Source organism: Passer domesticus, chromosome W (assembly GCF_036417665.1).
Source record: "Passer domesticus isolate bPasDom1 chromosome W, bPasDom1.hap1, whole genome shotgun sequence".
In the NCBI taxonomy this organism is placed as follows: Eukaryota; Metazoa; Chordata; class Aves; order Passeriformes; family Passeridae; genus Passer; species Passer domesticus.
In genome coordinates, this window is record NC_087511.1 from 46,247,193 (window position 1) to 46,262,988 (window position 15,796).

At 44.7% G+C, this 15,796-nt stretch overlaps 1 long non-coding RNA gene across 1 annotated transcript; it reads left to right on the top strand.

The window, feature by feature from the left end:
* The first annotated feature begins 9,559 nt into the window (after positions 1-9,559).
* Positions 9,560-14,186, top strand: LOC135289135 (uncharacterized). The gene is made up of 3 exons (XR_010351933.1): positions 9,560-9,826; positions 9,934-10,004; positions 12,998-14,186. It is a non-coding gene; the product is annotated as an uncharacterized LOC135289135 (long non-coding RNA).
* Positions 14,187-15,796: the final 1,610 nt, after the last annotated feature.

Below are 15,796 nucleotides of genomic sequence, written 5' to 3' on the forward strand. Positions count from 1 at the left end.
AGCCAGATTGGACCCAAACAGCCTGTCCAGACACGGATTCTTACAGATATCTCTGTGCAGATGATCTCTATATGCAGCAAACCCAGTGGAAGACCATAGAACAAGGGATTCAACGCTTAAGAGAAATGGCAGTATTGGGATACACAAAACAGAGAGTACTTTGGACTTTATTAGCATAAGAGATTTGATAAACAAAATGCCTTGTCCAGAGCAAACAGAGCTTGGAGAATTAAATCAAGATTGCAAGACAAAACAGATGGATTTACTGGAAAAAGAAAATTACATCAAACTCTGCAAGCAAGAGATGTTGTAAAATGCATAAGTTTATGTGATTTTTAATCCAATCATTGTAGTAAAACATTACTAGCCTTCTTAAAATACTATATAAGCATTTGTAGTCTGTCACAACAGCTCTCTGATCACAGAGAGAAACACAACTTTCCTAGACATAGTTCTGGGAAAGGCTGTGAGAAGATCAGAGAAAATAATGAGAAACAATTCTTATCTTAACTTGCTGCACCTGGTATTGTGAACATGTGGAATGTGTTTTGGAGATTTGTTTACCAAAGGGTGGTTTCTTAATTAGCAAATGGTGATGGTGTTTTAATTAAAGGACCAATCAAGTCCACCTGTAGCGAAGTAGGGTATAAAAGCATGGGTTTCTTAATAAAGTAAATTATTACCCCTCTGAAATACATGGAGTCTATGTCACTTATTACTCAGCCAGGGACCTGTTGCGCTGACAGTAGTCCACAATAAAATTAGATTCTTTGACCATCTCACCAAGTCCCCATCTCTCTTCATTGCCGATATGGCAGTAGCAGAGATTGTCTTCTCAGATGACCTAAACACTAGGAATCCAGACTTGGTACCATGTACATCCATGATGTGGCGAAAACTTGTACGACTTAGGCCACAAGAATACACTTCTGCTTTAGCAATAATGAAGCGGGATGACAGGGAGGAGAGACCATGCTTGATATGGCAAAGAAGTTCTGGGCATATGCAGATGCTGTGCATGGTCCAACACATGCAAGAATCGCAGCTGTAGAAACACGCCTGCAGAAATTAGAAGATAGAGGAGAATCACAAGAAACTCAGGGAGGAGATGAAAGAGGGTTTTCTCCAAATCTCAGCAATACAGATCAGAGGTTCTGGTACCAAACATAGATGTTCCGCCAGATGGGGAGAGAAGGCACTCCCCACAAGATGAGCTGTGGTTCTTCCTGCATGATTGTGGAGAAAACATGAAGAGATGAGATGGAAAATCTACTGCTGCTCTAGAACAATGGGTGCTTGAACTGAAAGACAGCAAAACTCAGAGAGGAAGTTCCACTAAAAAGGAAGCAGCTCCAGGGGCCCGTAGCCGAACTGCCAGTTATGATGATGATGACCACTTGTCTGATCCCATTGAAGGAATCTCCAAGACATATGCCTAGGGAAAGAAAGACAACCAAGCTTAGAGGGGCCCTGCCTCTAGCCAGGTAGAGGCTAGGGAAAACCGTGTGTCTTAAGGTGAGGTTATGATGCTTGTATCCCAAATCATGTGTTCTGTTAGTGCTGGATATTATGTACTGTGCCTTCAAGACTGGCTCTGAAGAGCAAGGTTTGTTTTGGTTTGTTATCAGCCTGCTCCCCCACGGCTGGCAGGACAGAGAGACAGGGCAGTACATAGTGCGGCTTTTGCTTTTTGCTTTGCTTTTTGCTGCTTGCTTTGCTCTTGCTCCTGCTTCGCTCCTGCTTTGCTCCCGCTCTGCTTTTGCTTTTTTGCTTCTGTTAGTTAGTTTAGCTAAGCGGTCCAGATGTTTTTTTCCCTGGACTGTTTTTTCCCTTCCCTTTTTGGAACCATTCAAACCTACTCTGGACTGGGACCTGGGAAACACCAAGAGTTTACATCTGGTGGCTGCAGCAGCTATCCCCAGCGCCGGAGGGAGCAATAACAGAGTGACCACTCCCAGGAAAGACTTTCTGAATTTGTCATCCTTTTCAGATTGGTGAAAGTGTTGTCATCTGCCGCTTCTCTTTCCCTGGCTAGCTGATGACAAGGGCGGGGGGGGGGGGGGCGTGGCAGGTTCCCCCTGGAGCTCTGTTGAATCTCAGCCGTCAGTTGTTTCGGCGCAATATAAAACACAGGCAGTGCACACGGGTCCCAGGGAAACTTTATTTGATGGTAAACTTCCCCTTTTCCTCTCCTGGGACCCCGATCAAGGGGCAAACAAAGACTTATATGTGGGGGAAGGTCAGGGAAAGGCGTAACATTCAACAAATCAGGGGAGTTGGGAGTAAAAAACGTAAGCGGGGATAACAATAGTGAACCAATAAACTTCCAAGGGAGGAAATACTATTTCAATAAATGGCTAAAGTTTGGAGAAATAGAAACTAGAAACTAGCTGACGAAATAACTGGGAAAAGGCGGAGAGAAAAGGAAAACAGCACCAAGGAAAACTTCCAAACCACAAATCAAACCATAAACATACTAATGAAACAAAAAGCACGATACAACAGTCGTCTGGTATTGTTAATTTTGTGTGCTGGGGGTGTTTTGTTTGTTAAATAAACAGGTTCTTTCCACTTCTCTCTGAGGAATCTTTCCCGAACCGGTGGGAGGAAGGGGCTGTGTGGGTTTGCTTTCTGGGGGGGGGCCTTTTGGAGGTTTTCTCCCAGATTTGCCCTAATCCAGGACACTGTGTTTTTTGGACTGTGTGGATTCGTTTGCCTGGCACATCAGAACCACAAATATATGAGGCCTTGGTCAACACTGGTGCGCAGTGCACATCAAGACGTGGGGGCAAAATCTGATTCTATTGCTGGTGTGCCAGGGGGATCACAGGATTTTACTTTAGGGGAAGCTGATGTAAACCTGACTGGAAATGAGTATAAGAAATACCCTATTGTGACTAGCCCAGAGGCCCCATGCATTTTGGGCATAGACTTCCTCCAAAGTAGGTATTTCAAAGACCCAAAGGTACTCAGGTGGACGTTCAAGATAGCGGCTGCAGAGACAGAGGGCGTCAAGCAATTGAACACCTTGCCTAGACTATGAAAGAACCCATCTGCAGTAAGACTCCTGAAGGGGGAAGAGAAATGAGTACCAATTGCCACTTCGACAGTGCACCACTGACAGTACAGAACAACTCAAAATACTGTGATTCCTATCCACAAGATGATCCGTGATCTAGAGAGCCCAAGGGTCATCATCAAAGCCCACTCACTCTTCAACACTCCCATCTGGCCTGTGCACAAATCTGAAGGAGAATGGAGATTGAATGTGGACTATTGTGTCTTTAATGAAGTGACTCCACTGCTGAGCACTGCTGTGCCAGACATGTTGGAGCTCCAGTATGAGCTGGAGTCCAAGGCAGTGAAGTAGTATGCCACTACTGACATTGCCAATGCATTGTTCTCCATTCCTCTGGCAGCAGAATGCAGGCCTCAGTTTACCTTGATGTGGAGAGGCATGCAGTACACCTGGAACCGGCAGCCCCAGGGGTGGAAGCACAGTCCTACCATCTGCCATGGACTGGTCCAGACTGCACTGGGAAAGAGTGAGGCTCCAGAACATCTACAGTACATGGATTACATCACTGTGTGGGAGAACATGACAGCAGAAGTATTTGAGAAAGGAGACAAAATCATCCAGATTCTCCTGAAAGCCAGCTTTGCCATCAAGAAGAGCAAAGTTAAGGGACCTGCTCAAGAGATCCAGTTCCTGGGAGTAAAGTGGCAAGATGGACGGCGTCAGATTCCCACTGTCATCAACATGATCACAGCAATGTCTCCACCAACCAATAAGAAACACAAGTTTTCTTAAGTGCCATAGGCTTGTGGAGAATGCACATTCCTGAGCACAGCCAGATTGTGAGCCCTCTCTATCTAGTCACCCGCAAGAAGAACACTTCCACTAGGGCCCTGAACAACAATAAGCCTTTACCCAGATTAAGCAGGAGATTGCTCATGTGGTAGCTCTTGGCCCAGTGAGGACAGGACCAGAGGTGAAGAACATGCTCTACTCTGCAGCCGGGAACCATGGTTTGTCCTGGAGCCTTTAGCAAAAGGTGCCTGGTGAGCCTCGAGGCTGACCATTAGGATTCTGGAGTTGAAGCTACAGAGGGTCAGAAGCCAACTACACTCCAACAGAAAAAGAAATTTTATCAGCCTATGAAGGAGTCCAAGCCACCTCAGAGATAATAGGTACTGATGCATAACTTGTCTCGGCACCCTGACTACCGGTGCTGGGGTGGATGTTCAAAGCAAAAGTTCCCTCTATCCACCATGCCACCAATGCCACATGAAGCAAGTGGATTGCTCTCATCACATAACGTTCCCTTACTGGAAAACTGAATCGCTCTGGGATTTTGGAGATTATTGCAAATTAGCCTGAAGGTGAAAACTTTGGTCTCATGGATGAAGAGGAACAAGAGCAAGTGACACATGCTAAAGAAGCTCCACCGTACAACCAACTGCCAACAGAACAAACACGTTACACTCTTTTCACTGATGGTTCTTGTCACATTGTAGAATTGAAACAAAAATGGAAAGCAGCCATATGGAGTCTCACACAACAGGTCACAGAAGTGACTAAAGGTGAAAATAGATCAAGCCAACTTGCTAAACTCAAAGCCATTCAACTAGCCCTAGACATTGATGAAAGAGAGAAGTGGCCAAAGCTCTAACTCTACACTGATTTATGAACAGTAGCCAATGCTCCGTGAGGATAGGTGGAAAAGTGGAAAAAGGCTAATTAGCAGCGTAGAAGAAAACCACTTTAGGCTGCTCAAGAGTGTAAAGACATCGCTACCAAAGTAGAGAAACTACCAGTAAAAGTCCGCCATGTACATGCCCATGTCCCCAAAAGTAGAGCCAATGAGCAGCACCAAAACAATAATCATGTAGATCAGGTTGCAAAGATAGAGGTGTCAAAGATAGACTTAGATTAGCAACACAAGACAGAGTTGTTCGTAACTCAATGAGCTCATGATGCCTCTGGTCTTCAGGGGAGATATGCCACCTATAAGTGGGCATGAGACCGAGGGGTGGATTTGACCATGGACAGTATTTCTCAGGTTGTCCATGACTGTGAGACATGTGCTGAGATCAAGCAGGCCAAGCAGTTGAAACCCCTATGGTATGGTGGGCAATGATCCAAATATAAGTATAGGGAGGCCTGGCAGATTGATTACATTGCTGTCGTGTATTGGCCCGGAAGTGTGTTTCTGGAAAAGTCTAGGTCAAACCAATCAGTGGCCAGATTTGAAATTGGCATCTGGTGTGGCCACTGGGGATTTGGATATGCCTCTGAGAACACACAGGGGTTAAAAGCAGGAGATTCCCAGAGAACTTCCTCTTTGGGAATCTGGCATTGGTGAGTGGAGTCTGGACCTCTCCCCTGCCCAACTGCGCCTGGGTGGGGGAAGGGGAGGTCATGCGGCCTGTGGGGAGGAGGCTGGGAGCCCCAAAAGGTGCAGGGGTGGAGGTTATTAGACCGTGCAGGGGTGGAAGAGACTTGAGATGTCTGGGCAGCCCCCCCCCCCCCCCCCCCCCCAGAGGGAGCGATAGAGACTGTGCTGGCAGCTCAGCCGGCCAGAAGAGGGGGATGCGGCGTGAGAAGGTGCCCGGCAGCTGTGGGAGTCCTGGGCAGACAGAAGGGAAGATTTTAACCCCTTTGTAGAATAATGGAAACCTTACAAATACTGAATCCTCCTGAATCAGAATGAGGAGAGAGAGATGAGAGATGAAATGGGCAAGCGTGAGGAAAACTGGAAGAGGAGAGAAGAATCCTAGGTGGGAAGAGATGATGGAGTGGCCTTGGGCTGGACTCTTTCTTGTATGGCCATGGACAGACCCATGGTTTTTTTTTCCCTGTGACCCAGAGACTGTATTTAGGGGGAGGCAACACCTGGGAGTCAAGAGTGAAGCAGCGGCGTGAACAAAGATGGCTGAGGAGGGTGTGAGATGCCCTCTGTCTCCGTGGGGAGGAAGATCTCTGTTCATGAGGCCCCTAGGCCCCAGGGGGTGAAATCTGGGGGGGATTGGTGTCCCGAAGTTGAGAGGTGAAACAGTGGTGAGCAAGGGAGGACTCTTCTTTCCCTGATGGGTTTGAGGGTTGATTATTTGAGGGGTGGTGAATCTGTGGAGAAAAGGGAGGGGGGAGGAGGAATGTATTTGGAAGGTTTTCATTCTTAGCTTTGTATGTGGTCCTTTTTAGATATTGTAATGAATAAAGTGTTGTGTTTTTCCCTCCATCCCCGAATGGGAGCCTGCTTTGTTCTGTTCCCGGGTCACATCTCACAGCAACCATTTTGGAAATACACCCTTTCATGGGGCCCTGGCACTGTGCCAGGGTCAAACCATGACAATTGCACTGCCCCAAACATGCCAAGATCAGCACTATGTGCTCACAATGGTAGAAGCCACCGCAGGATGGTTGGAGACCTACCCTGTGCCTCAAACTATTACCCATAACTCCATCCTGACCCTTGAAAAGCAAGTCCTTTGGAGGCATGGTATCCCTGAGAAGACTGAGTCAGACAATGGGACTCATTTCAAGAACAACCTTATCAACACCTGGGCTAGGGAACATGGCATTGAGTGGGTGTACCATATCCCCTACCATGCACCAGCTGCAGGCAAAGTGGAGAGGCACAATGGACTGTTAAAAACCCAGCTGAAAGCGCTTGGTGGGGGATCTTTCAAAAATTGGGAGCAGCATTTAGCAACGGCCACCTGGTTAGTTAACACGTGAGGTACCACCAACCGAGCAGGTCCTGCCCAGTCTGAGTCCCTGAATATAACAGATGGAGATAAAGTCCCAGTGGTACGTGTCACAGGTTTGTTGGGGAAGACAGTGTGGATCAATTCTGCCTCGAGTACAGACAAACCCATTTGTGGGGTTGTCTTTGCTCAGGGACCAGGTTGAACATGGTGGATAATGCAGAGAGATGGAGCAACACGATGTGCACCTCAGGGAGATCTGATTGTAGGGTGAGAATCATATGCAAATATCACTGTTTGCTGGATGTTACTGCCATTGTCTGTACATTAAACCACACAGGCATGAAATAGAAGGAAATGTGTAAGTGTTGAAGGTCTGAGCAAGTGAAAGATGGAGTTTTGAGTGAGTAAAATGAAAGTGGGGAATCCTGCAGCTCTTTAGTCTGGGGCCTGGATTCAGTGGTTTGGTGTGGGAACGCGATGGGGCATGATGGGTATTGCTTATAATTTTTTGGGTGGAACGGATGGAAGGTTTTACGTGAAAAAATGCATGATGTATGTGTGTGTAGAGTTAGAATATATATTAGTCTTGGTAGTAAGTTGACGATATGGGGATAAGGGGTGGAATGTCCTCGGGTGACATTATGATGCTTCTATCTCCAATCGTCTGTTCTGTTTATGCTGGATAATATATTCTGTGCTTTCAGGACTGGCTCTGAGAGCGAAGGCAGGGAGAAGAAGAAGCACAGAGTTTGTTATCAGAGACTGCACTCACTCCTCTAAAAGCAACACTCCTCCGCATTCTGCCCTGGTCTGTGTTGTCTGGGCACGGACAGAGCAGAACAGAGCGCTGCTTTGCTTTTTAGTTAGTTTAGTTAGCTGAGGCAGAGACGTTTTCCCCGAACTGTTTTTTTTCTTTCCCTTTTCTTGGAACTGTTCAAGCCTGCTCTGGACTGGGGACCCGGGAAAACACCAAGTTCTTGCACTTTGTGGCCTACCAGGGCCTACTCTGGCCAGCAGCCTTTCCCAGTGCTAGAGGTACTGATAACAGAGCAACCACCCACAGGAGAGACTTTCTGAATTTGTCATCTTTTCAGAGCAGCGAATGAGTTTTTTCATCTGGTATTGTTCATTTTTTGTGCTGGGGAGTGCTTTGCCTGTTAAATAAACAAGTTTTTTCTACTTCTCTCTGAGGAAATTTTTCCCAAAGTTTTGCTTTCTGGGGGGACCCCCTTTTGGAGGCTTTCTCCCAAATTTGCCCTAAACCAGGACAGGGTCTCCATCATCTCCATCATATGTTCACTGGATGTTATCCCAACCAAGCAGGCAGTTCAATTATCACAAGTTTATCAGCTATTTCACTACTATGTCTAAGTTTAGTTAACAGCAGAAATAAAAACTATATATTTGTAGTAAAGTTATTTTAACACTATACATATAGCATCCATCCTAATATTTGTGAGAAGCCAATATTATATGTATTTATAACACTCAGAAACTGGCAATGACATGACTGGCAAGTAGGGAAAGGAGAAGTTTGGGGATGCTTGTATTGGGAAAAATTATATTAATTAGCTTTATCCCATTCCCTTTGAGTAAGACATGTACCTGCCCCACTAAAAGCAAACACTAAAGAAGCTGAACTCAATGCCAAGGCTGACCAGATGCCTCAAACTGATATTGCTATAGATCCTGATTCCACTAAATGGAACAGATTAGCCCACTGGCTGCATGCTTCATTAGGACATACTGGTACAGATGATTAAGCGCATGTTTGGGGTGTGGCAACTTTTATGAAAATTCCTTTCTCTATTGTATCAATCAGTCTTTATTGTATGAAAGTGTATTAACTTCATTTACACACATATATATATATATATATGTTCACATTATACACTGTAATGTAATGAGGTAGTGGAATTTTACTGGAGACTTTGGTATTTTTCATTAATAATTAAAACAAATTAAAGGACAGCCTGGCCCTGGAAATAAGGACTTTTCTTCTTGGTGATGCCATGGTGATTTTGTGCCTTTTCTTTTTATATAGTTTTTATATATTCTCTGTTGTCTTGGGGTGCTTTTATGATGATGCTTTGTTCCCTAATCATCTGCTTTATGCCCAGAAATGGCTGCTGTATCTTTAAGATGAACCAGGGGGTGGGGCCAGAGCTTGGGAACCCAGGGCACGGGCTCTGTTCAAACTCTTTCTTTCCGGCGTGGTCAGCAGCTACACAGATTGTTACTTTGTTGCCTTTGCTGAATTAATTTTTACTAATTTAGGCAAGAAACATCTGGGTTTTTTGGTTTTTTCCTTCCCCCAGCTTAGAGGCTTTTCACCAGCAAATCTTTTGGTGGCTTTTTGTTTTGTTTATTTTCCTTGAACTGTCTCGGTTTGTTTTTTTTTTCTTTGGTCCAAGGAGCCTGCAGGGTGGCCCCAGCTGGTTAGAATCCCGGGAAAGACCTAGTCAGCCAAAAGAAGGGACATTAAACTCCACCAACTTTTCCTGCTGTGAGGAGAAGACCCATGCTAGAAATCCAACAGGTTCCCAGATGCTGCATGTATTGTAAATCAGGGCAACCCCCGACAAAGGGAAGAAATGATGAGGAGGACTCCATGGATATCAGAAGGCTAATTAATTACTTTATTATACTCTATTATTCTATATTACGTTACATTATATTACATTACAGCTAAACTGAACCTGCCCAAGCACTCAACTCCACTGAACTGCACTGAATCTCGTGACTGTCAGCAGACAGTCCCAACACACACACACACACACACACACACACACACACACACACACACACACACACAGATTCAGTTGGTCAATGAATCAAAACATTCACACCAGAATCCAATTGCCAATTCCCTTCAGGTAAACAATCTTCCACAATGCATTCCACTTGTTCCAAAACACAGGCGCAGTAAATGAGATAAGAATTGTTTTTCCTTTCTCTGAGGTTCAGAGAATGTGAATCTCAGAAAATCCTTGGGAAGTTGTGCCTTGCTTTTCTCTGTGAAGACAAATGCAGCCACATGCGTGAATTCTTTTTTTCTTCCGTTCCCTGAGACAAAGAAGGGCAGCTGCCATCTTTGCCTCCCAGCCACATGGTGAGATGAGGGTGGGATTTAAAGTTCAAATTTTTTTCCTGTGCTTTGCGGATATTTGTTAATAAACAGTTTTACTTTTTTTTTTTTTTTTCCACTTTCACCCACAGGTATTCAGTCCTCTCATTGGCAAAAAGGGATTATTGGAGCCCTTCTCTTTAGAAGAAATGCTCATTTCCAGGTCGGTTTTCTCCTAAAATTTGTCTCTAAGCCAAGACATCTGTATTCTAAGCATAAATATTTGTAGCCTGATATCGAAACTTAGTTCTGGTATTTTTCTAGGCAGGAAGACAAAACATTCTAAAAGTGTCCTATCTGAAGGCCTGAAGCCCCTATGCTATCTTGGTTCTCCATAGAAACCAAGACTGAAACCAGCTCTCTGAGATATCTTTTTGTAAACAGGATACAAACCTCATCTGAGATGGGGAGACTCTAGAAGTTACCAGAATAGGGCGACATTACTTTATCTATTAAGCTTCTCATTGGGAAATCTTTATCAGATATGCTAATTTGAAAACTCTATAAAAATTGTATATGTGTCACATGCAGTGTGCATTTTTGGCGTTTTCCATCTTGACGAGTTGTGCACCTATGGATCCTTATTAAACGAGGTAAAACCTCTTTTATCTTCTTAATCATGTCTGGCTCATAATTCTTGGACCAGAGGAAAAGGCATCACTGGAAGCTCAGAGCTATCCTTGAAGAATAAAGGATATCCCTCGACTGACATGATCCATACTAAGGACGTGATTCGTGAAGGTTCTTTTTCACTGATCTCAGGGTGCAAAAACTGACACGACAAGGGGATTTGTAGTAAAATCAAAACAGAGATACTTTTATTGTATAGCCATAGCAAAGATGCGTTAGAGAGAAGGGGAATGAAGAAAGGGGAAAGAATAAGGAAAAGAAAAAGAAGAGAGGGAGGGCAAGGAGGTATATAGCTACCAGACGTGCGGATGACAAAGTCCCTCGAAGTCCGGTTGACAAAGAGGCCTGTCGTCGTCACGTCACGGGAGATCTCAAAGGTATCAGTCAGCTCTAACCCTTTTTATAGTCCTTTTGAAATGGGGGAAGGGGACACATTTCAAAATAGTCTATTGATAAAGGGTACAAAGAGTCCATCAGTAGTCCATCAGGAGCAGGCGTCGTCAGCAGCAGATGTCGTAGGCAAGAACCATTGTGTTCTCGGTCCAGTGGTCGCTTGCAAAACTTGCTTTGGTCCCCACGCACACCTTCCCTCACCCTACGGTAGGGATTTCAGTCTCAGTCCTTTTGGGAAGAAGAGGGGAGCTTTTCCATGTAGGGGTCGCATGTCTCAGTCCTTGAGGGGAGAGCCCTCTCCCATCTCAGTCCATCTGTCACGGTGGTTGATGTATGGTGAATGGAGGGTCTTTTAGTGGTGACCACCGAGAAGGTCCTTCCAGAGAGAAAGTCCAGCCAAGTCAGAAGGGTGGAGAAATTCCAGGACTAGCCTTGCTAGGTGATGCAGGCGAAGGAGAGCACACTGCCCCTTCTCGGGTGCAGTGTTCCATGAGTTGAGCAAACACACCCGTAGGCAATAATCTGGCTTGGTGGACCAGACAGACCTGGATTTTCAGAACAGGGTCTTTTCCTTTCCCCGGTGGTCTTGGCTTTCATGACGATCGAGAGGCAAAAAAAAAAAAAATGAGGGAAGTTTCGGACAGACACTCACAGACAAGCAAGATAACACCAGCATCCTAGCCCCTCTGACATGTCTTCAAAATCCTCCCAGTGTTTTCTGGCATCATAGATGAGTAAGTATAGCAAGGTTGACTCCAGTGACATCTGGATCAATAGACAAGAAGCAAGAACACTGCAGAAATATCGTTGCTTTGCCAGGTTTTACTATGATTAGTAAATGGCAGTGTGGGTGTTAGCAATTAGTTAAATTGTGTTGTACCTGAACACTTGAAGGGTCTAAGAACCCTGTGTAAAACCCCATTCAGTTTGCCCTAATTTGTCTGAGACACCTCATGTGCATGAATAAATATTTATCCTTGTAGTTCTATACTTTATGTCCTGGCCTCTCTCCTCTATTGGCACAGGCCAGTTGCAAATTTTCACTACACCACTAACCACTTGGCAAGCACATGCCTTGATCTCCAGTTGTGAAATATGTGCAGAAATTGGAAAACATCACATGGAAGGACAAATCTTTGCTATTTAGAGATGGTGAAGTGTGGATGCGACAGCCTGGTCAGAGAGCGAGAAAATTGGATTAGTTTTCTCACAGTGGACTTGTGAGACTTTTTAGGGAGTTGTATAGAAACGATGATAACTTGTTAGTATAAACAACCTGCAGGTGGTGTTTTCCTACTCTGTTTTTCTGTTCTTCTCAAGGACTGTTTGTGAGAAAGATGTTTTTGTTAATTAGCCAATCAAGTAGAATATGTCGAACCTGTCTATAAAAGAGGAGAGTTTTTTGTCTTAAAGCTGCTGTTGTGCAAACCAACCTTCTGGTGAATTTGTGTCATTTCTTGCTCAACGGTGACAGTGAAGTCCCCTGATTCACTTGGCAAACATTAAATTGGATGTCTCGAACACCTGAGGGGTGACACTATATACTTACTGGAGTTGAAATGATATCAGGCTTAGGGAAAGCTTTCTTCTGCTAGAGAGCTGATGGTCTTACCACTGTGACAGGGTTTAATCGAGTTTGCTGATATTTTCATGCCCTCCGCTGTGCAATCTGACAACAGCACTTACTTTAAAAATAAAATTGTCCAAGAATAATGTGAATGCCATATTACACCTACCCTATAGACCTCAAAGTAATGACATGGTTGAGAGGTGGAATGGTCTGTTAAAATGAGTTCCAGGACAAAATTTATATACAAGAAAATGGGGTAAAGTCTTAACCAGGACCACCTGACATCTAAATAACTGACAGAAACCCACTGGATGCCCAGCAGAATGAGCTCATTTTCCCACTATCCATCCCACACAACCTCCAGAGATCCCACTGTCAACCTGTCATTTTTCTCAGGGTGACACTGTTGTTACTGGTAAGCCTTCAATGGGTAAAATGTCTGTTGCTTTACTGTCTCCCGAAGAAAGGGGCATATGGATAGCCATTTCCAAATGGAGACGCTCTTTAACTATCACTGAAACTAGGATAATCTCTAGGACCAAACAATGTCTTACCTCTTTCAGGTAACAGATTCTACCCAGATGGATCCTTTGGCCTGGATGAGACTAGAGTGCACCCAGGAATCCATAACTTTAAAAATATGATGACATCTGCTGTACTGTGCTTATTCTTATTTGTATCTTGTTTTTCCATATCCTAAGAATGGAACAATAACCATATCATTTGTCGTGGTTTGGCCTGGAAGTGTGTTTCTGGAAGAGTCTAAGTCAGACCAATCAGTGGCCAAATTCGAAATTGGCATCTGGTGCTGGCCACTGAGGTTTGGATACGCCTCTGAGAACACACAGGGGTTAAAAGCAGGAGCTTCCCAGAGAACTTCCTCTTTGGGAATCTGGAGTTGGTGAGTGGAGTCTGGACCTCTCCCCTGCCCAGCTGCGTCTGGGTGGGGGAGGGGGAGGCCATGCAGCCTGTGGGGAGGAGGCCCAGGGCCCCAAAAGGTGCAGGGGTGGAGGTTATTAGACCATGCAGGGGTGGAAGAGACTTGAGATGTCTGGGCAGCCCCCCCGGAGAGAGAGACAGAGACTGTGCTGGCAGCTCAGCTGGCCAGAAGCGGGGGATGCGGCAGCTGTGGGAGTCCTTGGGCAGGCAGAAGTGAAGATTTTAATCCCTTTGTAGAATAATGGAAACCTTACAAATACTGAATCCTCCTGAATCAGAATGAGGAGAGAGAGATGAGAGATGAAATGGGCAAGCGTGAGGAAAGCTGGAAGAGGAGAGAAGAATCCAATGTGGAAGAGATGATGGAGTAGCCTTGGGCTGGACTCTTTCTTGTATAGCCATGGACAGACCCGTGGTTTTTTTTCCCTGTGACCCAGAGACTGTATTTAGGGGGAGGCAACACCTTGGAGTCAAGAGTGAAGCAGCGGCGTGAACACAGACGGCTGAGGAGGGTGTGGGATGCCCTCTGTCTCCACGGAGAGGAAGATCTCTGTTCATGTGGCCCCTCGGCCCCAGGGGGTGAAACCTGGGGGGGACTGGTGTCCCAAAGTTGAGAGACTGCTGCTTCTGGAAGTGGGTGGAGCATCTTTAAACGGGGAGCCCTAAAAGCAGTCCTGGCCCGTGTCCAGTGGTGAGAGCGCTGGACATGGGGGGGGAAGAAGTCACGAGGGTCAAATGTTCTCTGAGTGGGGCCATGGGTGACACGGAAGCACAGGAGATTTCAATTGTGCTTCCAGGGGAAGCCTATGATGCAAGGGAGGACTTCTCTCTCCCTGATGGATTTGAGGGTGGATTGTTTGAGGGGTGGTGAATCTGTGGAGAAAAGGGAGGGGGGAGGAGGAATGTATTTGGAAGGTTTTCATTCTTAGCTTTGTATGTGTTCCTTTCTAGATTTCTAATGAATAAAGTGTTGTGTTTTTCCCTCCATCCCCGAATGGGAGCCTTCTTTGTTCTGTTCCTGGGTCACATCTCACAGCAACCATTTTAGAGATATGCCCTTCATGGAGGCCCTGGCATCGTGCCAGGGTCAAACCATGACATCATTCAATTTATGAATACAATTTCTCACTCAGGTAAAGTACTGGATTTTAGGTATTGCCTACATTACTTTCAATCATTAGAGACCAAATTTGGGTGGTTAGCTGAACCTGTTTCTGAAGCATCAACCTGATTCGCTTACTTACTCCCCAACACTCCAAATTATCAACACCAACCTTTTAAGGCAGATTCTTATGATAGAACCCTGTGGTGCATTAGAATTTCCCACAGCACAAATTCAACCTGGGAAAAACAAGCAATTATGATGACACTGTATTACAATTAAAACCAAACATGCTTTCAATTTAAATGTAACAGAGTACAAACTTGTATTGGTTCTGACCTGAAATCTTCATGGACCTGTAATAATGACTCAGCAATTATCACATTTTTGCTAGTCTAAAACTCTGAAACTGTATGTGAAATGTTAACAATACAAATTGTGACAGATTTTATGTAGGGTGCAAGAAGATCCAGCATAGTTCACCTCTCTCATCAAGTATGTAAAGTCCCAAGTAGGTCTTGTTGCTACAGTAACCTGGGATAGTTCACCTCCCCTATCTGCACCTAATTTTGCATGGGTGCCAATGCATGCAGCCAACTGCAGATCTTGGAAATAGGATAACAGCACCTGCATTACATTCACTAATGAGCAAAACAGGACATTGGATATGTATATGTTAATCCCTCAAGCTTCACTCCTGAGCAGGGGTCTACTGTCTCAGCTCCTCATTTTGATTAGTGTCCATCTTCCAGGGCTCACACTGTGATAACACAGTGCTTTCATGAAAGCCAAAGCTTTCACTTGCTGAGCAGTGTGCCTTGTCCCTGAGGGATCCACACCTGCTTTTTGCTCATGACACCACTTGATATTTTGTGACAATTAAAAACAAAACAAACAAAAACCAAGCAAAACCCCCCTTCTGCATCCCTGTAATTAGGCAACAGGTAAGTAAAACAAATGGGACATTTCAGCACAACAGTTCTCTCCTATCTTCTTAAAAAAGCAGACGACACATACAACATATGCTACAAAACCAAAATAGCACATACTAGACTGTCAGCTTTTTAAAACAAATCTGCTTATTAAGACTGATCAAATATTTACCTCATTCTTGAAAAAAAATCTAAGAATTATTTAAGAGAATACCAATAAATCAATATGCATCACTTTCCCCATAAATGTAGGACACAACTGCAGCAACACTGCATCAATGAGATCACAGAGAAAAAGAAGACATAGAATTTCAAACTGCTAGTGAAATCTATAAGTGAGTCATAAGTGGTTTTCTCATCTGACACTGATACAGTTTTGTAGTATTTGA